Source organism: Euprymna scolopes, chromosome 27 (genome assembly GCF_053919585.1).
Source record: "Euprymna scolopes isolate OS-2025 chromosome 27, ASM5391958v1, whole genome shotgun sequence".
Classification (NCBI taxonomy): domain Eukaryota; kingdom Metazoa; phylum Mollusca; class Cephalopoda; order Sepiida; family Sepiolidae; genus Euprymna; species Euprymna scolopes.
The window spans coordinates 102,894,917-102,919,438 of NC_136508.1; the positions used below are offsets into that span (position 1 = coordinate 102,894,917).

At 29.9% G+C, this 24,522-nt stretch overlaps 1 long non-coding RNA gene across 1 annotated transcript in view; it reads left to right on the forward strand.

Annotated features, from left to right (window-relative positions):
- The window catches only part of LOC145248750 (uncharacterized), a 749,979-nt gene that overhangs the window by 336,546 nt on the left and 388,911 nt on the right, over positions 1-24,522 (forward strand). The window contains exon 4 of the long non-coding RNA XR_013863393.1: positions 12,185-12,214. This is a non-coding gene — a long non-coding RNA (uncharacterized LOC145248750). The remainder of the gene's footprint in view (positions 1-12,184; positions 12,215-24,522) is intronic.

Sequence of the window (24,522 nt, forward strand, 5' to 3'; positions counted from 1 at the left end):
ATTTACATTATATATATACATATATATGTATATATACATATATATATGCATATATATTTACATAATGTATATAAAGACATATGTATATACATATATATATATATGTATATATATATATGTATATATTTACATAATATATATATATACATATTCCTTGTCATTTTGGTCAAGATCAAAGTGTAGTATCTGTGTACCTAAGTTTTTTGTTCATCGTTGATTTTTTTTCTGTATTTTTTTTAACATGAATATAAGATTTAATATCTCAAAGTGTAGTATCTGTTCTTAAGATGTTGCACTTTTATTTCTTGTTCTCTTTCGGTAGATGAGAAATCCTTCACGACTGAGACAATTTTGATTTGTGTACCTTTTCTCCACGTTAAAAACGCCCCTGCTGTCTAACTCTGTCCCGTGGGGAGGCATAGTAAATAGGTACACACACACACACACACACACACACACACACACACACATATATATATATATATATAAATATATATATATGCATATATATATATGTATATATACATATATATGTATATATATTTATATATTTACCTAATATATATACATATATATATATATGTATATACATATATATGTATATATATATATATACGTACATATATATCTATCTATCTATATATATATATATATATATATATATATATATATATATATATATATATATATATATATATATATATACACATATATTCAAGCACGTCTGATTTACACGACTGACTTCCTTTACGATGTTTTTATAACTTTTCGATTCGCCAAACGGTATTTTTTGGGCTTGCATATTGTATATTATGGCGCTCAGTAGTTGTTCCGTTATATTTTTCTCAAGCGCTTTCACTCAGTGCATCTGATTGTCGTCAGGAGCGATTGTTGTTATTTTCATTGGCTATAGGGGGTCCACGTGTATTTATAGTTTGCTGAATGAGTAATTGAAAAGTTATCCGACAAAATCGGGAAAAAAAACTCAATCGTTTTCAATAAGAGTAATGGCTTGCTGCCAACATGTGTTAAAGAGAGAGACAGTTAGAGATAAACGGAGAGAGAGAAGAAGAAATAGTGATAGAGAGACTAAGAAAGCGGGTGAGAGAGAGAGAGAGTGGCTGTCAAACGAATTAAGTTGTAATTTTTACTTTTGCCAAAATTTGATTTTGACTAGCTCGATTTTATTAAAGTTTAATAAAAATGAAAAAAACGTTTAAAACTTGGTCCTCGCGATGCATAAACAAAAATACATTTGTTTCGCTATATAAGTCTACTTTTTTTTTCGAAGGGCGGTTATAGTGCAGTCATTTTGATACTACATTTTCTAATAATATTTGGTGATTTAATGCCAAGCTGAATCCAAATAGGAAATTTCGCACGTGGAAATCTACGGTCGCTGCCGGCAATCAAAATTGGATGATCGCAGGAGAAGATGATTGAACAAAAAGGATAAGTACTTTCATCGCTGGAAGCATAGAATTGCCGGAAACGCAACTAATTAATTCCACGTCTTTAAACACGACCGCAACCGCTTGGCTTTGTTGAGATTACCTTTGAAAATAAATAGCGCATATATTTCTGTTTTTCTATACGAAACTTTTACATCAATGCATCCATGTTATAACAAGCATATTAATGAAAAATCTTGAATCTCTCTCGCTCTCTCTATCTCTCTCTGTCTCTCTTTCGCTCTCTCTCTCTATGTCTCTCTTTCTCTCTCTATATATATACGTGTGTGTAGAGAGATATATACATATGCAATATGTTTGTGCATATATATATATATATACATTTATATATATTTATATATAAAAAAGTATATATTTTATCTATATATTATATATTATATATACATTATATATATATATAGATATATATATATATATATTATATTGATATATATATATATATATTTATATAAATATATTATATTTGTATATTATATATATATATATTTATATATGAATATATTATATATATATTTATATATGAATATATTATATATATATATTTATATATAAATATATTATATACATTTATATATGAATATATTATATATATATATTTATATATGAATATATATATATATATATTTATATATGAATATATTATATATATATTTATATATGAATATATTATATATATTTATATATGAATATATTATATATATATTTATATATGTATATATTATATATATTTATATATGTATATATTATATATATATTCATATATATATCATATATATATTTATGTATATATTATATATATATATTTATGTATATATTATATATTCATATATATATTATATATATATTTATGTATATATTATATATATATATTCATGTATATATTATATATATATATATTTATATATATATATATTTATATGTATATTATATATGTATATATTTATATGTATATTATATATATTTATATGTATATATTATATATATATTTATATGTATATTATATATATATATATTATATATATATTATATGTATATTATATACATATATATTATATGTATAGTAAAGGCATATATATTTATATGTATAGTATATGCATATATATTTATATGTATATTATATATATATATATATATTTATATGTATATTATATATATAATTATATGTATATTATATATATTTATATATATATGTATATTATATATATTTATATATATATGTATATTATATATATTTATATTTATATGTATATTATATGTATTTATATATATATATATTTATATGTAGAATGTATATATTTATATATATATTTATATGTATATTATATATATATTTATATATATATATTATTTATATATATATATATATTTATTCATATATATATATTTATAAATATTTATATATAAGTATGCGTGCATGTATGTGTACATGTGTATATATATATATATATGAATATATATATATATATATATATATATATTCATATGATTATATGTAAGTATGTGTGTATGTAAGTGCATGTGTAGAAAACCTTTTCCCAGTAAAATATTATTAAATAGTATAATGTTATAGATATTACCGATCTTTACTAACTTTTCAGTAAGGTATTATTATTACTTTATTATTTTTTGTTTTAGTTTATTTAACACTGAACTATTACCGTAAGGATTATAAAATAAAGATAGAACGTTCTATTATTACATTTAGCCATGTTTTTACAATTCACTCATAAACATTAGTATATTCTAAACATTTATTTAAATCCTCCCTTTTAAGGGAAACTATAAATGCGTATAAAATTAACACGAACAGCACCTTATGGAATAGTATGTATAATTTCATTTGATTGGACAAATTCTTTTTAAACTGACAACGGAAATTAAGATGAAACTAGTATAAAGTTTGGAAAAATGCATTATTCCATTTGCGTTTTGGCCTCTTCTTTTTATGTTTTTATTTTATTTTTATATCTATATTTCTTCTTAGTCCCCTTTCCTTCCCTGGCCCTGTCTCTATATCCAGTACACAACCTGATCTCAATTTAGCGACCGGTTACACTTTTTATGGCTCTTTGAACTTTATTTAAAGAGATATTTATTCTGGCATACACACACACACACACACACACACACACACACACACATATATATATATATATATATGTATGTATATATGTGTGCGCGTGTATGTGTATATATAGATATGTATGCACATGTGTTAACCCCACTTCTTACCTTTCACAACTAACTCCTCTCCCTACAACTAACACCTCACCCCACTTATAATAATATAGTTTTCTAATGATAAGGCTTCCACCAGACTTTGAATTATTTTCGTTGGACCCACAAACAAAGTTATACAAGAACTTGCGCGACTCGGTAATCTACTCATATATGCAGAGTGCCCAATACGGAACTGGAATCTTGTTACTCAACCAGTTTAAAGAACGTCCACCATGGATTTTACCACGCAATCTGGATCTACAATTTTCGTACATTTTTCTTCAACTCATCTTGGTACAGGACTTCTGACTAATTAATTATTTTGACTTTGACTTTCCATGCCTCACTGACTTAAGCAAATAGTTGTACATACATTTATAAATATTTGCTAATATTTTCTCTCCTCTAATCTAAACCCTATATGCTAAGGAGATGAATTTTCTAAAGTATTCTTTGTCTTGCTTAGAATAAAAAAAAAATCTTTGATATGAAACTCAAGCACTTCATTTAAATAAGTTATTTTTAAGTTCATTGAATCTCAATTTAATATATATATACATATATATATATATGTATATATATATATATTTATATATATATATGTGTATATATATATATATATATATATATATATATATATATATATATATATATATATATATATATATACATATATTTCTGGACGCCTTCTACATTTATACAAGGCTATTTAACTATATATATATATATATATATATATATTTATATATGTATATATTTATATGTATTCAGACTGTATAAGAAACGAACACACACATACATATATATATATATATATAAGTATATATATATATATATATTTATACATATATAGAGAGATTTTTAAACATTTACTCATGAAAATTTTCGTGTATATATATAATATATATATATATATATATATATATATATATATATATATATATATATATATATATAATATACGTAGAGAGAGAACGAGAGACTGGGGAAAAAGTAGACGAACTATTTATCTAGGTGCATCCACGTTTCGTCTTCATAGTAAGACTTCTTGTAAACTATCTCTGAAGATATTAACTTTAAGAAATGTTTTATCTGAGTTTTCTATTGGTTTCTCTCGTATAAAATGCTCTTATATGATGTAAAAAAACAATATGAAAGTAACATATATCTATACTTATATATATATATATATATATATATATATATATATATATATATATATATATATATATATATATATTCGGATTGAATTATCACAGAAATATACACACAAAAAAGTTTTTATAGACTGACTGAAATGAGGATCGCTTAACTATGATCTGTCGAGTATGATAATGGCTGTCAAGAACAAGGTTTGATGACTAATGCTTTGAAGAAAACGTGTAGGTTTCGTTACACAGTAGAATAAAGTTCGGACCATTTTACATTCATTTGCATTATTCTACTGGGAGGGGCGCTTAATGCAATGTGTCATTATGAGTGTCTAAATATCTCCATTAGCACATATCTAAAACGTTTATCATCCAGTGCAGCAGCATATCGTTGGGACATGTACAAGAAGGAACAGTTGGAAATAAATAACCAGCATCCCATATGACTATGAAATTCCTTTAGCTACGTATTTAGAAAAATCGGAGCTGGTAAGCCTGTTATAGTTATATGGAATAAGACAGAAGACGTAGCTAATTTAAGAGAGTGTTTTTTTTTCTGCCCTTAATAGCACTGAAACAAATACCAGGTACGATAATAGAAGAAATTGGAATCTGAACATGGATCCTATTATTTCAGTAATTATAAGAGCGACCAAACCTATGAAAAGTAATTTTAAGTACTACATGTTGAATATACGCGGTGAACCATCATCATCATCAGCAGCATCACCAGCAGCATACATTCCGTCAGTCTTGACGATGACTAGACGGGGGGTCAGTGGTGTAAACTTCGGTGCAGGACTTTCCACCTTGGCTCTGAACTTGTTTGCGCAGTTCAGGTGCAGTATCTGTTGCGCATCTGATACACACATTCTGAACATCCAATGTTCATTTCCAGTGGAGCGAACCCGTAACGACTGGCAGCAGAAGAGGCCGCAGCTTCTAGCCGAAAGTAATCCCAATGAGGTAGATACTCGCCCTATCGTGTCCGCGACTGCGCCTATTCTTTCAGAATGAGGTTCCATAGCTTTTTAAGGAAAACTGTAAGGCAGCAGTAGCCTTTGCTGTTATAAGGCCCACAAGAAAGTGGTGTTTGCTTTGGGGATTGGTTCCCCTAGTCTTCGTCTAACCAAGGGCACCCACAAACAATGGGTTAGCGGTTGGTAGTGTGCCAGGGAGTATCCACACATCGGTGAGCTATAATGCACTGCCTCTGGGATCTCCTACTTCTCCGAGATCTCCTACAGGTTTAGCCTGGGGCTGCAAGACACCCAGTTACCGTATTTGGCCAACCTAGAGGCACTGTAGGTGTCTTGATGATTGAGACGCTATGTACTGGCAGGGAAGACTTATGCATAGCTGCTCCCTTTTCACCGTGAGGTTAGCCAGCGGTGTTAGCTGGAAGCGAGAAAGCATGCAAGCATGAACTTAACACTAACTTATACCTAACACACTAGACGTATCACATCCCCGTGCCGGATTAAGAATCCAAACACACACACACGCGCACACACTGTGCACCAAGTATAAGGGAAATACTAATAATTGCACTCAAAGAAACGTTTAGAATCTGTAAAATATATCTCAGTTGGTTTGATTAGATTTTGGGTGATTGCTATATCCCTATGAAAATGCAAAATGAGATGATGAAAATTGAACTCCGGCCATTAAACACTGTTCATGAAGACAATCTTCATGTTTTATCAAGCCTGTGATCAATGGTAAAATGTATTTTATTTCATTTGTTTACATCATTTACGATACTAATAGCTGAGAGAACTCAATTAGTGCATGTGTGATTGTGACTGCGTACGTATGCGTCGATATTGATTTTTATTATTATGTGTGTGTTGATGTTGATTTAGAATTTTTATATTTTACTTTCCTAAATGTTATATTTAATTCTAAGACCATTTTCGTTTTTGCACAAAATTTTGTCGCTGAAAAAGGCTAGAAGGCCAATCGATAATAATTATTAATGAATAACCGATTTTGAAATTGTGCGTCATTCGACAACTTTAAACTATGTAATATTATCGTCTATATATTTTCTAGACGCACTTTTACGAAATGCGGACCAAAGTATATACACTAGCTGACCCTGTTTTTTTTTTTTTTGTAATCAAACAGCTATATCAACAAAGTGTTATTTATTTTACAAATGATAATCGAAGAAGCGAGAGAGTTCGGGTCGGTATGTGATCGGCGTGTGGTTGGTCGGTGGTGTGACGGCAGAAGTGTGGCGCCAGTTTTTCTCTCTTCAACTTGTAAACGACTCTGTTTTCTTCTACGGATCTCATAAAAGGACATCTCTTCCTCTAAATGACGTTATTAGTAGACGTCACTAATAAATTAACCCGATGTTTTACACGCTATTCTTCTAAGTTCTACACTAACTTGTTATGAGAACATTTTTGAAGTAAACATTCCTAAATTAATGTTATTAAATATGTATTCTAACTATGTTATTATTATATTATTTTAATTGTAATTCATAACTGTGATGAGAATTATTTGATTAATTTTATTTACTGCGGACTATTATACTTATGTTTTTAGTTGTTGTTTCACGACGTTTCAGCCAACTATTCTTCTGGCCTTCGTCAGGTGGTAACCGCGACGGCATAGGAACTCTGAATCTCATAACTGCATCCACTGTAATTACTGGTATCAAAGTGTAGTATCTGTTCCGGCAGATGCTACACTTAAGATAATTTGTACCACTCAATGGAGGGGAAACCCGCTATACTGGGACAATTATTATTTTTGGTAACCAGAGTGCCCCCTTTTTGCCTACTTTTAGGGGAGCTGGTTTTTACCTCACATTAAAAACGGCCTTGTGCCTAATTTGCTCAGTGGGGGAGCAAATAAATACCATCCACTGTAATTACTGGCTTCCGTAGTTGTTGTTGGTGTCTCACCAAAACGTGGCGAGACGACACTTGCTATGGAAGGCAGTAATTGCTGTTAATCCAGTTGTTTCAGAGCTCATTCAGAGTGCCTATCCCATCGCGGTTACCACCTGACGAAGGCCAGAGAAATAGTTGACCGAAACGTTGTGATACAACTACGAAAATATAAGGATAATAATCGGCAATAAATGAAATTAATGTTTTTATTAATTTAAAACATTTTAGCTAGAAAAATCTTCAGGCTTGAATAATCCTAATAATCGACCACCCGTACACCCTTCGGGGTAGCTCGTTCAAACTCTGACAGCTAAAGCACAACAGGACCATTACACGCCACAGTCTATATTCTATTCATCTGGTGAGAGTCCTGAGATAATTTGTCTCACAGATTTGTAGATCTTTATTACGTACGTTTTGTTTTTTTTGTTACAAAGTGGTCACCACTTATCAAGGCCCGGAAACCACTCAGAGATAAGGGTTATTGCAAGTACAGTACGTTAGTGTGGAGATTTAATGAAGTGTTTACTTAAGAGGGTTGTTCATTAGGAATTTTTAACGTTGGACTTGAAGACATCCAAGTTGTAGTCAGGTGGGAAGCAGGCAGACGGAACAGAGTTCCACAGGCGCGCAGTTCTAAGAAAGAAACCATTTTCATGATATCTACGCTTTGATTTAGACACAGATAAATAGTGGGGGAAATTTTTCACAGTGGATTCTGCCAGACGGGTGTTTCCTGTGAAAGATTGGCGAGGGGGGAAGAAAAGTAGGTTTAGTGTTGGTAGCCGGACAAGTTTCTGTTGTAAGCGTTTTGCATCGAGAGCTGGAGATATGTCCTACGTGCTGGACTCACCGTGAAATTATAGGTAGACTTTGTAGAAAGACAAGCGAACAGGTCTTAAAAAAGTTTTTATATCTTACTGTTATTTTATCTGCTAAAGCACTTTATTAGATATGAACATATTTACGTGGGAACTATATTTTTATGACATTTTTTGTGATATAATCGAAATTGAAATATTGTTCTGTGGCGATAGCATTATCCAACTATTTCCCCAGCGATCTGAACGAGAGACTTGATGCAAATCTTTTTTTCAAGGTCTGAAGGCAAAGCCAATCCTACAAACTAAGCGATACTGAATGGGGCTTTTACAAAAAATATGTTATACATTTTATTAGTGTAAATATTGTATAAAGCGGAACAATAAATGCGTCGCTTTAAATAAAACACCCTATAGTTTTACTTTAAAACTTTTATTGCTAAACTCAGTTTAGGTAACTTAATCATGTAGTCTAGCTTATATCTATTTAATGTAGAAGCATTTAGTCACAATCACCGTCTCTATACTGGTCGGCAACAGGGAGAATGCTTTTTTCTACAAGCACCGGCGGGAGTTTGGCGAATATTCGGTGGAAGGCGACATTCAGGCTGGATTTGGTGTTGTAGGAGATTTTGTTGGCGATGTATGACAAAAAATTGTGTAGTCTAGCGGATTCAGCTCGGGGGATGAGATAGGCAATGGGAGAATGTTTAAAAAGTAACAGTATGCTCTTTCTAAAGCGCAGCCTGGGTCTCTTTCAACTTATATGCCGGCATCGATCATGTTTCCACACCGATGGCTTGCCAGCAGCTATTTAATTGCCCCAGGGAATCACAACACTCTTCAGCACATCCAGGTACACTTTAGTGATGATTTTTAAGCAAACCTTAGAGATATCAGGTGGCATGATTTGACCCTAACTTGAAACAACATTAAAGACCATAACTGTTGAAACTTTGTTGAGCTGTGGCCTGGATTTGCGTTTTAAGAGAACAAGAAATACTCCTACATAGTATTTTAAGTGAAATCTATTATGGAGAATTATTTATAGTAATTTATTTTATTGCGGACTATTATTCTCCTCTTTATATATATATATATATATATTATATATATATATATAATATATATATATGTATATATATATGTATATATATATGTATATATATATATATTATATATATATATATGTATGTATATAATATATATGTATATATATATATATGTATATATATATATGTATATATATATATATATATATATGTATATATATATATATATATGTATATATATATATATATATATTATATATATATATATATAAGGAATGAAAAAATATACCAGCGGTGGTTGACGTTATGTTTAAAAAAATAGAAAAAAACCGAATGAAATTATTAAAAAATCAACGTTTCGTCCTTGTTTCAGAGGACATCTTCAGGATAATTGAAATAAAAATGTGAGAAAAGAAAAAGTCATAGCCATACGCACACATATTCGTCCTTTCCCGACATGGGTTGGAATTAAAAACTGTCTTTTTTCGCACGATCTATGACTTTTTCTTTTCTCACATTTTTATTTCAATTATCCTGAAGATGTCCTCTGAAACAAGGACGAAACGTTGATTTTTTAATAATTTCATTCGTTTTTTTTTCTATTTTTTAAACATATATATATATATATATATATATATATATATATATATATATATATATATATATAAAGATGAGAATAATAGTCTGCAATGAAATAAATTAATAAGAAATACTCCTGTTGTCATAATTTGGATCGATAGAAAGCATGAATAGTGAAGCAGCGCATATCCAATTTCGTCCGTTGAACATTGTGTCACTTTCCGACATAGTAAAATACCTTTATAACTCTTGGGAGTTTACACAACTGGCCAACTAGTAGATAGTCTGAAGAAAAAATGGTTTTCCTCAAACGGAAATAGAATCATGTCGTTTTTCTATGGCGAAAATGTTATTGTTCCACTTTGCAACTTGTTAGGCAAAGAGAGTAGCAATTTCAAGGTATACACACGTAACCTGTAACCTTTTCAGCATTGCACACTCAAGTGAGAAGGAGAAGAATTAGAAACAGTTGCATGAGTAAGCCTTTCGCATGGTTGCTATAGATGGGTTGTCATCTGTGTAAATCTCAACAAATGATTTTAGAATGTGATTTAGCAGATTATAATAATTCATATCAATAACGGCGGACATATCGCAGTGGACGGATTTCTGCTTTAAACACACACATACACACACAGAATTTATATATATATATATATATATATATATATATATATATATATATATATATATATATATATATACTTCAGAATAGTTTTTATTTAACAATCAGTTGTTATGAAAACGTGAGATTGTAAGGTTTACAAACTATTAGTGGCAGTAATATTCTATAAGTTATCCCATCTAAACAAGAATTGCTCGATATGCAAGATAGAGCAAATATATATATATATATATATATATATATATATATATATTAGCAGTTCAGTCCGACTTTACTTGGAATCTATGTACTGTTCATAATTTTATGTGCATATCTTATATATATATATATATATATATATATATATATATATATATATATAAGAAATTTGACTTATGGACAGGTAACCGACATCTAAAATTTCATGTGTTCACACCCGAAATTGCCGGAGGAGTTTGGTAGAGTCTGCAAATATAAACTTTTTCAACTTTTATTTCTTGGCAGCAAAGTTCCCCCCTAAATCCTTATTTAAAAGTTTGCTGCATGCCTGCATACGCTTTATGTAAAAGTTCAAATATTTAGACAAAAAACTGGCTGAGTAATTTATGAAAAGACCGCAGAGATCAAATTTCTTTCAAATTTGACCGCTATTTTCACACCTTAACGTTTATTCTTTTTGACTCGAATCAAATTAATAAGTTAGACCCATGTTCACGTAACCTACATATAAAATTCCAGGAGTTCAGACTAAGAATTGGCGGAGAATTTGGTAGAGTTTTCAAAGTTTACATCCTTGGACTTTGATTCCTTTGACATCCAAATTTCTTGACAAAAAATCTATTTTCTAACTTTTTGCACATAGTTTTCAAAATAAATCACACTTTTATTGTGTACATATGCACAAAAACTTATGAACAGTGCATATGGCCCGAACAAAGTGGGGCTGAACTGCTAGTATTTAAGTAAAAATGATCATGCCATAAGAAAACCGAAGAAACTAATCGGGAATTAATTAAGATGCATGTATTAAAAGAAGATACAAATAAGCTAGTTCTTTTGCTGGTGGATGCAAATCCATGACTCATATATTAGAAAGTTGTATTTTTTTGTTAAATAAATAGAGAAAGGTTTTTTGATATATCAATACACACACACAAACGAATTCCTAAGTGTGTATATATATATATATATATATATATATATATGTGTGTGTATATATATATATGTGTGTGTATATATATATATATATATATATATATATATATATATGTATATATATATATATATATATATATATATATATATATATATATATATATATATATATATATATATATTAATTCTTCATTCTTCATCTTTTTGTTTTGTTTTTTCAGGTCATAAGAAATTCGAGAAATCAAATATCGGTAAGTTTAGATATGCTTTTATAATATCCCTGTTTGCGATAAACACTTCATGCAACTGATTTGTCTATCTAATCACCTATCCATTTCTAACACACCCGTATGTAGGCACATACACACACGTATACAGATACACACACACACACACACACACACACATATATATATATATATATATATATATATATATATATATATACAAGATGCATTCAATAATTGTATAATTTGTATTTGTGGAAGCATTTAACTCTTCAAAATTAAGTTTGGTATTGCTATACATATTATCAGATGGCTGCTTAGTTTTTTTTATTATTACAGGTACAAATAAACAGCTACATCTGTAATTGGAATACACCCTAGTAAAATCTGATTGTCACTGCTGGTGAATTTTAAGTGTGCAATCTGAAAAAATGTTGAAAGACTGTCAAAATATTGTAAATCATATTGTAGACAAGTTTACCGGAAGAGCTGGTCAGATGATCGGATCTACGTGTATGTTACGTAGATCAGGTTAGCTGGAGATGATTGAGAGTTTGAAAAGCTCCAAAGAAATGTATAGGATGCTTCAGACTCTTGTGGACTGTCTTGCGTGATCTGAGCATCAGTTTCTGAAAAGCATGAAAGATTCCAAAATGAAAGCGGTGCTGTGCGGGATGATGAAATGTTTGACACAAGTAAGGGTAACAGAAAACATAATTTAATTTTTGTATACAAAAATCATGTATATGGAGGGCTGTGTACCTATAGAAACAATAAGTGCGTAATTTGATGCTCGTGTGGGGAGTGCTATATTATAGTGTACCACAAAGGCACGAAACAGTGTATGTTGTATAATCGTCTAAATGTAGATATGAGTACTTGGGACGAAAGGTTCATCCTGATGTGCATAAGTGTCACTTAATGTTTATTGTTGGTGATTCTTTACTGTTTGAACCCTAGAATTATGTTGTTGCAGTAGATTTATGTTATATTTATATCTAATTGTTGATATGTGTTTGTGTGATACATGGATTTTGGGCATACCTTCATGCGTCGTTAATCTTGTCAACCTGGAATTCATCTTCTTCTTGGAGGGGAGGCTGGAACCTGTTTCGACGAATATTCATGTACTTCCAAGAACGCTGATTGGTTTTATATGGTTTTTATTAACTTTCCAGGTGGCGATCGCAGAAAAATGGAAAGTGAATATCTTTGCTTGCGTGGTTAATTCTAAGTCGCAATTTGGAGACACGTAAATCCTCTCCCCAGTGAAGGGGGAGGAGACCTGTTAAACTGACCGCTCTGGTCAACGAACGAACTCCAACTCTCAATCATCTCCAGCTAACCTGATCTACGTAACAGAGACGTAGATCCGATCAGCTGGATAGCTCTTCCGGTAAACTTGTCTACAATATGATTTACAATATTTTGACAGTCTTTCAAGATTTTTCACAATCATCTCACATCCATCTCTCAAGTTAGATAGATAAATACATAGAAAAAAACTTTCTTGTGTTCGACCTACTACATAAGAGGAAGGAAGGTGTTCGCGAGGAAATGAAGATTTGCGTTAAGTTTTTCCTAAGTTTGTTCGAGCTTGTCACAGACTATTTGACAAAGATGGGACTCAGGACAGTTCTTTACTCTTCCTATAGTAAACAGCTTGCTCTCTGTAACTGTTGCTTTTTTCTGTAAGCTCACGGAAAACCTTTGAGTATGTCGCTATGCGACAATTAAGGAGCTGAAAAATGTTCTGACCATAGTAATTTACACGTTCACACAAGACAGCCAATAATAGGGGCATTGCAAAAGTGGTTGGAACGGTAATACATTACAGCCGAAGCAAAATAATTTAAAGTGGCATAGATTTCCATGGGTGTACTAGAAATAAAAGTTCTTATACGTGGTAAGCCACAGGTTGAAGATCAAGTGAATTATCATGTTAGATACTACATTGAGGTAATACTTTCAGCATGGTCCTAGCCAAAAACGTAAAGCTCAATATTTAAAAATAGAGAAATATATATGTTTAATGGTCAAAGTTAAATTCTGTAAATAAAATAATTGCTCATGAAATCCATGGATTAAGGAAAGTAACATAACTCCCATGTATACATTCCTTGTGCCAAACAATAAATTCTTAACTGGAATATGTGTCTTTATTTTTTTAATTTTCAGAATTTTACTTAAACCACTAAACTTACATATATATATATATATATATATATATATATATATATAATATATATATAATATATATATATATATATTACTGATAGTACGATTTCAATACTTTTTCAGATTCCGATACAATTACAGATTCTGAATCCGATTTTTCATGAATCCCTAACTATTTAACTATAAAGTTGCTTTTTACTACCGTGAGGTGGGGTGATCGATAGGTTTTAGCGATACTAGAAATTAAACACCAATACATATTTTTAAATTTTGTTTTAAACAGAGTTTCTTAATAAAAGATGATCCTAAGAATCGTTTCGGCATCGCAAAATCTGCACATATTTTTCGAGGTTCGATACCGATTTCGATATCCAAAAAATTTTCGATTTTCTGATTCCTGATGCCGGTGTATATATATATATATATATATATATATATATATATATACACCGACATCAGGTAAAGAAGAAATCTACATCGGAATGACTCAGAGTACCTTCAAGCAGAGGCTGTATGCACATAACTCCACTTTCAAATATCCCCAAAAGAAATTTGACACATCTTTAGCCACCAAGATTTGGTCGCTTAAAGAATCTAATACTCCATATAAAATAAAATGGTCGATCATGGATATTAAAAAATCGCACGACCCAACCTCCAAGACCTGCTCACTTTGCACTACTGAAAAATTTAGGATCCTTCAGGCTATCAATAACCCATCCATAGCCTGTATGAATATTAAAAACGAAATCTTCAGACAATGTCCCCACAAAACAAAATTCCTCCTCGCCAAATGGCCTAATAACAGCATAACTTAACCGATTCACACCCCATTTACACAAAGACTCCTAATTCACACATAGACACCTAAATACCACGTTCACCTCTCACTCTAAACCTCAAACCATCTCTCTTCTAATCATACCTCAACATTCCTCTCCAACTTACCTCCTTACTATCACACACCCTATTTACACAAAGACACCCTATTCACGCATAGACACCTAAATTTCATATTAACCTCTCATTCTAAACTCCAAACCGACTCTGTTCTAATCATATCTCAACGTTTCCCACCACCTAATATCCTTAACTTTACCATATAAACCCTCCCAATAATAAAGATAACCTTTATAGAGAAACTATTGCCTTCCCCCCACAACCTTCGCATTTGGTAGTTGTTAAGTCTTTTAATATTGATTAATTTCCTTTAATTATTTTAATTATCTTAAATTTCTCCATTCACTATTATTCTCTCATAATTATAGTATTAATAATTTTAAAGAAATTAATCATTCTTTTAAAGTTCTTATTTTTTTATTTATTAAATTTACCTTATTTATCTTTATCCTTATTTTATTTAATTTAATTAATTGAAATAATTTAATTTAAAAATAAAAATATGTTAATATATTCATGCCTTTCTCATTATTTATTACCGTTAATTGTCCTACTTTTATTTATTGAGATGGTTTTAACAGGACATTTATATTTTTTAGAGAGTTTTCCATAGCACCCCCTTCCCCGCTATGCATACACACCCACACACACGCACGCACACACACACGCACAAACACACACACACATACACGCACCCTTTCTTCCTTTCTGTCTTCCATAATCATAATCTATTAGCGTGGGTTTTAAAACGATATATTTTTAAATATCAAATTCTGAGTCTTAAACGCTCGTCTAGCGTTTTTTCTATGTTCGTTCATTTTGCATTAGTTCCAGTGTTTTCTTTGTCGCCGAAGAGATTATACCGATTTTCCACAGTATATTATTTCTGTTTTCGGTATATCGAAACCAATGGTACGACCTTGAAATATGTATATATAGTTTTTATAATAAATATCGTATATATATATATATATATATATATATATATATATATATATATATATATATACATATATCCCATGGGCTTTTGACGGAGGATGCCTTCAGGGTACATGTTTTCGCATGCTTCATTTCCGTTAAGGGATTTTTCTTTAAACAATGTTCTATTGTCAAAGTGTGTTTTTTTTCATTCAAGAAGTCTGAAGAAAGGCTGGTTATGTGAAAATTTTCAAACGTCATAATGCTTGATAATTGTTCAACAATTGTAACTTACAATGAAACACACTTGCCGTTGTTATCAAGTCCTTTTTTGTAAGTCTTGGTTTTGTTAATACAGTATATATATATATATATATATATATATATATATATATATATATATATATATATGTGTGTGTGTGTGTGTGTATGTATGTATGTATGTCAATCTCAGTACGACAAGGCAATACCATTGCAATTGAAGTATGAACCTCAAAAACTGATAACATTTCACATTTAAACTTACGAACATGTGACAAATTAGAGAACATGCAATTATAATTTAAATCTGGTAGGACCAATAAAATCAAATATCTATGTATGTCTGTCTCTGTGTCAATATTTTCAAACACTATCTTACCCGAAAATAAAAATTGCCGTGCGGCCCAACTATCATCAAAATTTTAATTTTTTTTATGGACAATTTTCTATGGGTCTATAGCCGGGTAAGTTTTTAAAGGATCAAAATTAGTTAAAATTGTAAATTCGTTAACCATTTCGTACATTCGTTTAAGTTTGTTTGTAATTTTTATTTTTTAATCAATCCATATTCGTCTCACACTGCAACAGTTGTAATGTCATCAGCTTTGAATGTTTAGCTTGCGGTTTCGATTCTAGCTACCTGCACCTAAATACTTTATAATAATATATACAACATTTTTAGAAAGGACAGTATATTTAAGCGTATTTTACGGCCGGTAAAAACTAGGTGTTCCCTTCCCTGTAGTCTAATTTATAAAAGTTACTATGTATGCCTGCGTATCTGTCTGTACGTCTCTATATTTCTCCGAAAGTAAAAGTCGCAGAGCAACGCTAGGGGCCTGAAATCATTGTGTTATTGTTTCAACAGTTTTTCATTGGTATTTACCTTGTTAAAATAGTTTTAAAGGGGTCAAAACGGGGTTAAAATTGAAAAAAATATCCTCATACGTTTTGTACATTTACTTTATTTTTTAATTGATATTTAGAAAGCCGTTCTTAATTGATATATGTCTACGTGTCACGTTGCTACAGTGGTTAAGTCACCGGCTGTTCATGCTACAGCTTTGCTTTCGATTCTATATAACAATTACCGCTAGGACAACAGCATACACTTTCATTGTTTTCACTCTCGAGTGTGTATCGGTTAAGATATTATATGTTTTATATAGAGTGATGTTATTCTCCTGTGTCCGATATATAGAGTCGAAACAGTGATAAGATATTCTATTGTAATAGCCATAAGCCCTATTGATAATATCCATTTCCTTTTTTTATACTTTTGAAATCCGGACGCTATCATAAAATATACAACAAATGGACGCATTAAAATATTATATTTAAACGTATTTTACGAACGGGCAAATCCGGGTGCTCTCCGCTAGTGTATTTGTATTAAAAAAAAGATTTTGGATTTCTTAGATTTCTAATAACTCACTTTGGTTTTTATTCCTGCACTCAAAATAAAATTATCTCTGTTATCTTCATTCAACGTAACTGATTTGTTTCAGGTTGAATAGATATCTTAATTTGTCTTTATTCCGGGAGCAAGATTTTCCAACGCCTTCCTGCTCCCAAACAAATTCTTAATCAATCGTTATCGCTGATAGATTTCATTTGCAGCCAGTTCTTTATTTCCAAAAAAGGCATTCCATCGAACAGCTTTCCGATCACAAGTTTGTTATAAATGTAATCAGCATGGTGTCCACTTTTTTAACAAAATTTTCCGCCAAATTTTTACGTTACTCGACTAAAATAGAACGCAGTCAAAAGAAAGCACGTTTGCACGCTCCTCGATTTACCACTTTATAAGAAACCAGGGAGTTGAGCAAAGCGAACCGCATTAACAAAATGATTATTGTTCATACGAGCGAACGAGGCAAAATGTTGCGAAGTACCTTCAGTAAGTTCTCAGACTTGTTTGTGTACAAGTATTTAAAACCGTCGTAAACTTGAAAATCCAGTATGTTATTGATACACGTTTTATGAGATGACTGACCAATTTTTATGATTTCGTGTTCAAATAATCACCTACAGCCGGAATTTGAATACATCCCACTAAAGCCTGGTTGTCACAGCTAGTGTATTTTAAAAATTCAATCTTAACGTGAGGATATTATCGAGGAAAGATGTTAGGTGATTATTAAAAAAAAACTTAGCGGGATCGCAGTGAATATCTCTTAAGAAAAAAAATCAAACTTTAAATCCGTTTTCATCCGAATAAAAGCTGCTATTATTGATAAATTGGTATGCAGGGTCATCATATTGTTATCAGTTTATTTACGGTTTAGCGAATGCGCATGCGCGAATCGTATACGTGACAAATTCATTATGTTCAGAATAAGTTTGTAAGAAAACTATTTAAACATCGTGTCAAGCTGGCTTAATAGTTATGGTAATTGCCTCCCTTTCTGTAGGTTTTGCTTTCAATCTCAGCTCAAGTCATTTTTTTACTTACAAGAAATAAACTGTTTAGAAAAAATATTTGAATACACATGTCTCAGTTGTATCAATAAAAAGGTAATATGTATGAATCTTTTTTACGACAGGGCAATGGCGGACGGTCTGCTAGTATAGTGTATTATCAATCCACACAGAAATATAAAATTTGACGACTTCTTTTAACCAATTATAAATTAAGTAACGGTTTACTGTCAACGGACACGTAACACTCGTTTATTTTGTGTTGTTTTTTAGTCCTCATATGCCAGGAGAAATGTTTAAATAAAGACTGGAATAATTGATGTTTTCTGTGTTTAAATCTATCCTTATCTAACGCCTTTTTGTTGGAAATTGTTTTACCTTGAAGTTATAATTAAAACTAGTCTCACGTATTGCTCAAGCGATTTTCATAATAAAAGCGTATTAACTGAACAATGATACAATACTGTGAGGACTGGTAGCGATGGTAACGGCCAGAAGCATTTTGATTGTAGCAATGCGCCTCAGCAAGAAGATATTTATGTTGAACTTGAAAACCACCGCGTTTAGTTAATGGGGAAATAGCCAGGGATAAAATAGGAACACGCCAATAAAGACAAACTAGCAACATGTCTTCAATACAAAAGAGGTATATATATATATATATATATATATATATATATATATATATATATATATATATATATATATATGTGTGTGTGTGTGTGTGTGTGTGTGTGTGTGTGTGTGTATTCAGGCGTGTCTGATTAAACACGACAGGGTTATTCTTTTTTTCCGATTCCATTTATTATTTCAGCTCATATGTGTATAAAATGGCACCCGAAAGTTTTTATTTATACCACATGCCAGCTTAAATAAAATGAATGAAAAAGATATCAAGAAAAACTCTGTCGTGTTCAATCAGACGTGCCTAAATAATTAAGTGGCACACACACACACACACATTTTAAGCACATAAAATTAATATACGAAAGTATAAATCTATGCGTAAACTTTAAGTATTTACTTCAAACGTGCTCAATACGTAGGTAGAGCTAGTTAATAAGTTATAAATATATCTTGCGATTAAGCTACACTGAATATACCGTGTTTCGTCCACTCTACGACTCTTCAGGCTTATGCGCATAAGCCTGAAGAGTTCTAGAATGGATGAAACGCGGAATATTCTACTATGTGTATAGATAGATATATATATATGTATATATATGTATATATATAGTAAGTTATAAAATGTATATATATATATATATATATATATATATATATATATATATATATATATATGTATATAAATAAAAATTACATTAAGTTTACCAAGGTAATCAAAATGGTAAACTTAACATTTATCATAAATATTAAAATATATTAAAATATATTATAAATATTATAAAATATTATAAAATATATTATAAATATAAATATTTTATTATATTTTACTATATGCATTTACATACACCTTTATGTTTCTTATTCCGGATTTTGTAGATACCGGACATTCCCTCCCCTTAAACTCTATGTATGTATGTATGTCTTTGTTTATGTTGTATATGTGTTTAGATATGTGTATATATGTATGCATACGTGGGTGTGGGTGCTTATATATATGTGTATATATGTGTGTGTGCTATTGTATATGTATGCATATGTGTATATATATATATTATACGCGTGTGTGTATGAATGTATATGTCTGTGCGTATGTGTATGTATGTGAATATGTATGTATGCATATATATATGTATGTGCGTATGCGTGTATATATGTGAATATATAGGTTTTAATTTTTTTTATTTTTAATTTTTAATTTTCAATTTTTAATTTATTTATTTTAATTTTTATTTTTTTATCTTTTTATTTTATTTTATTTTTTTATTATTTTATTTTATTTTGTCTTTAATTTTTATTTTTTGATATTTATTTATTCACTTTTTTACTCTTCTTAATACAATAGATGCACCATTTCCTTAACTTATTCATTCACCTGTTTCTCTGACTCGTGTTTCTTAATTTCATTCTGGAACTTTTACGTGCGTATTTAAGTTGACCTAATTATTAACGCTAACTTTCGCGCTTTTGTCTGGATCATTTTGACCTTGCTTTTACAAATTTAAACTTTCACCGTGTTTCCATTTTTTTTTTAACCTTTATTTATTTGGTTCTTCCAGCCTTGGCAGTCGTGTTTTAAATGTTCTCTCCAGTGCTTTTTCTGTGCACATTTGAACTTTTCTTTTAATGGTTTTGAACTCATTCGATTTGTGATTTTTTCCAAGGAATTCTGCCTTTTAGATCATTTGGAACCATTTGGAAGTTACCTGTTGGAGGGAAGTTTTTAATTCGACCGTGTTTGAATTTTACCATTCTTGGATTTTTTACCCTTCATTGGACTATCCATTCATGCGAAATCATTTTATCATTTTTTCTTTTACCTCCTATTCCCCTTACCTCACCCTTTTTTATCCAAGTAAGATCTGTGACTTACTTGTGGTTTCATTAAATACTTTTACATGCAAATTCCGATCCCGCATTTTGCTTACTCCTGCCGTCTTATGATAAGGAGGGTATTTCTTCGAAACTCCGTGGATTAAGGACTATCCACTTATCTTGTGCTTCCTTTTCAAAATCAAATATGTTTTTAAATCTTTTTCAAGATGTTTTTTTAAAATGGTTTATTAATCATTTGTTCATATATATATATATATATATATATATATATATATATATATATATATATATATAAAGGGATGTATATTTGAGCAGCATTTTTTCTCTAATCCTTAATTACTAAATTAAATATACACCCCTATATATGTGTATATATATATGTGTGTAGATGTATATATATATATATGTATATATATATGTAGATGTATATATATGTAGATGTATATATATGTATATATACATATATACATGTATATATATGTATATATACGCATATATATACACATATATATGCATGCATATATACACATACATATGCATACATATATACATATATATACATATATATGCATATATATACATATATACATATATATACATATATTACTACTTAATTTACGTTAAATTAAGATAAAAAACACATATGTACCCTACTGATAATGCTACCCCAATATACGCAAGCCCTAATTCCAATAACCCACCATCTATTAAAAAACAAATTCCTAACTCGATCGTAAGTAGACTCAGTAATAACTCAAGCGATGAAAATGTCCTGACAGGTCATCCAATATTTACGAAACAGCCCTAAAAATATCGATATCAAATATAAGCATCAAAACACCAATAACTATAATAAAATTAAAAATAGAAGAAAAAGCACTATAATTTGGTATACGTCCCCATACAATCAAATGTTAAAATGTTAAAATGTTAAAAACCAAACTTGACAAAAAATTTCAAGATCTTATTGAAAAAACATTTTCCTGCAACCAACCCCTTACACAAAATCTTCAATAAAAATACCTGAAAATCATCCTACAGTTGTCGCGAAAGTTTAGAGATGATCATTAAATCACATAATCACAAAATATTAAATAAAAACAATGTAAATAACAACGAAATAAACAATAAAAAAGTAAACACCATGACAAAATTAAAACTAACACTAGCAGAAATAATAATAGTAGTAATAATAATAACAATAATAATAATAATAATAATAATAATAATAATAATAATAATAATAATAATAATAAACCAACCCCGGACAAGAGCAAACTAACAAAAACAATAGAAAATAAACAAATAAATAAATTAAATAAACATGGATATACATAAACAATCACGCATATATGTATGTATATGTATATATATATATATGCATATATATATATATATATTTATATATAAACTAACAATAAAAAACACCAACCTAGTTTTAAACAGATCCTTTGTCCGATAAAATGCATGCCCATTTGCTGATAGGAAGGGCGGTGTGGATTCTAGAAAGCTGATTGGCTAACTAAAATCTCAATAGAAGAGGAGCATATAAAAACGATAAACAACCACAGAATTCGCGCATGAGCCTGGAGAGTCCTAGAGTGGATTAAACGCGGAATATTCAGTGTAGCTTTATCGACATATATATTTTATAAATTACTATTTATATATATATATATATATATATATATATGTATATATATGTATATATATACATATATATATACATATATATATGTATATATATATGTATATATATACATATACATATATATATGTATATATATACATATACATACATATATATATATATATATATATATATATATATATATATATATATATATATATATAATGGGTGTATATTAGAGCAGCATTTTTCTCTTAGCCTTATTTTACTGAATTAAAAGATGTCTTTTGTCTATTTCTTCTTTTTTGGATCTTTTCCAACTTTCAAATAACGGTCGTCACTTCTGGCAGAAATTGTCGATGTAATCGATATATTTATCTTAAGTCCGAGTACTTGCCAATCCTTCTGAATTCATCGTCAGGAATAGTTCAGCCTAAATGGGTTTTGAAAATTCATATAAAATAAATAAATTATATACATATGTGTGTATTTGTGTTTGTCTGTGTCTGTGTGTCGTTCTGTGTCTTTGTCTGCGTGTGTATGTGTTTGTATGTGTGTGTGGTGTTAATAATGGTAATTGTATTCCGACGAAATAAAGTAAAAAAATAGTAACGGACCAAATTATGTATTCACTGAGGTTTCGTCTTTATTGCGAGATTTTATGCTGGAAGAATAAAATGAAGAAATCAAAACACGAAGACAAGTTCGGTTTAACATCATTAATATCCGAAAATTCGAAGTGATGCTGTAAATACCTCATACATTACGCCATTTTTAATTTCTCTCCCTATTTTCGAAATTTAATAAACGCACTTTATTTCCTTTTGATGGATTGATTGATTAATGCTATTTCTTCTGATAAGATACGAACAAATAGATTCACTGATGGAATAATAATTAAATGATTGATTTTGTGCTACGAAACAGATACTGTCAAGAATTGGAAATGTCAATTGAATTAAAAGAAGTAAATTCGAAGATGGCCAACATAATGGAACGTAGGATATAGATTTTGGTCATTAATTCACTACACACACACACACACACACACACACACACACACACACACACACACACACGCACGCACTCCCCCATATATATATATATATATATATATATATATATATATATATATATATATATATGTATATATATATAACTTGTATCTGTTTTTTTTATTTGTAAATGATTTTCTTACCTTTACCAACACATCAAGTTAATGTTAGTGAATTTTATTTTATTAATTTTAGGTGTATTAGGTGTTTTACTTATAATGTGTCAAGTATTTGAAGTTTTCGTTTATATCAAGGATAGAGGCGTTTTCAACAAGAAATTGTCCTAAATTCGGGCAGGGGAGGGTAAATCTGATCATTCAAGTTTAAATACACCCCTGTCTATGGAGCGATGCACACACACACACACATACACACACAGAGACATAACCACACACACACACACACACACACACACATATATATATATATATATATATATATATATATATATATTAAATATTGATTCAATGAATTTCCAAAAACCCTTATTGAAATTAAGTGGTTCAGTT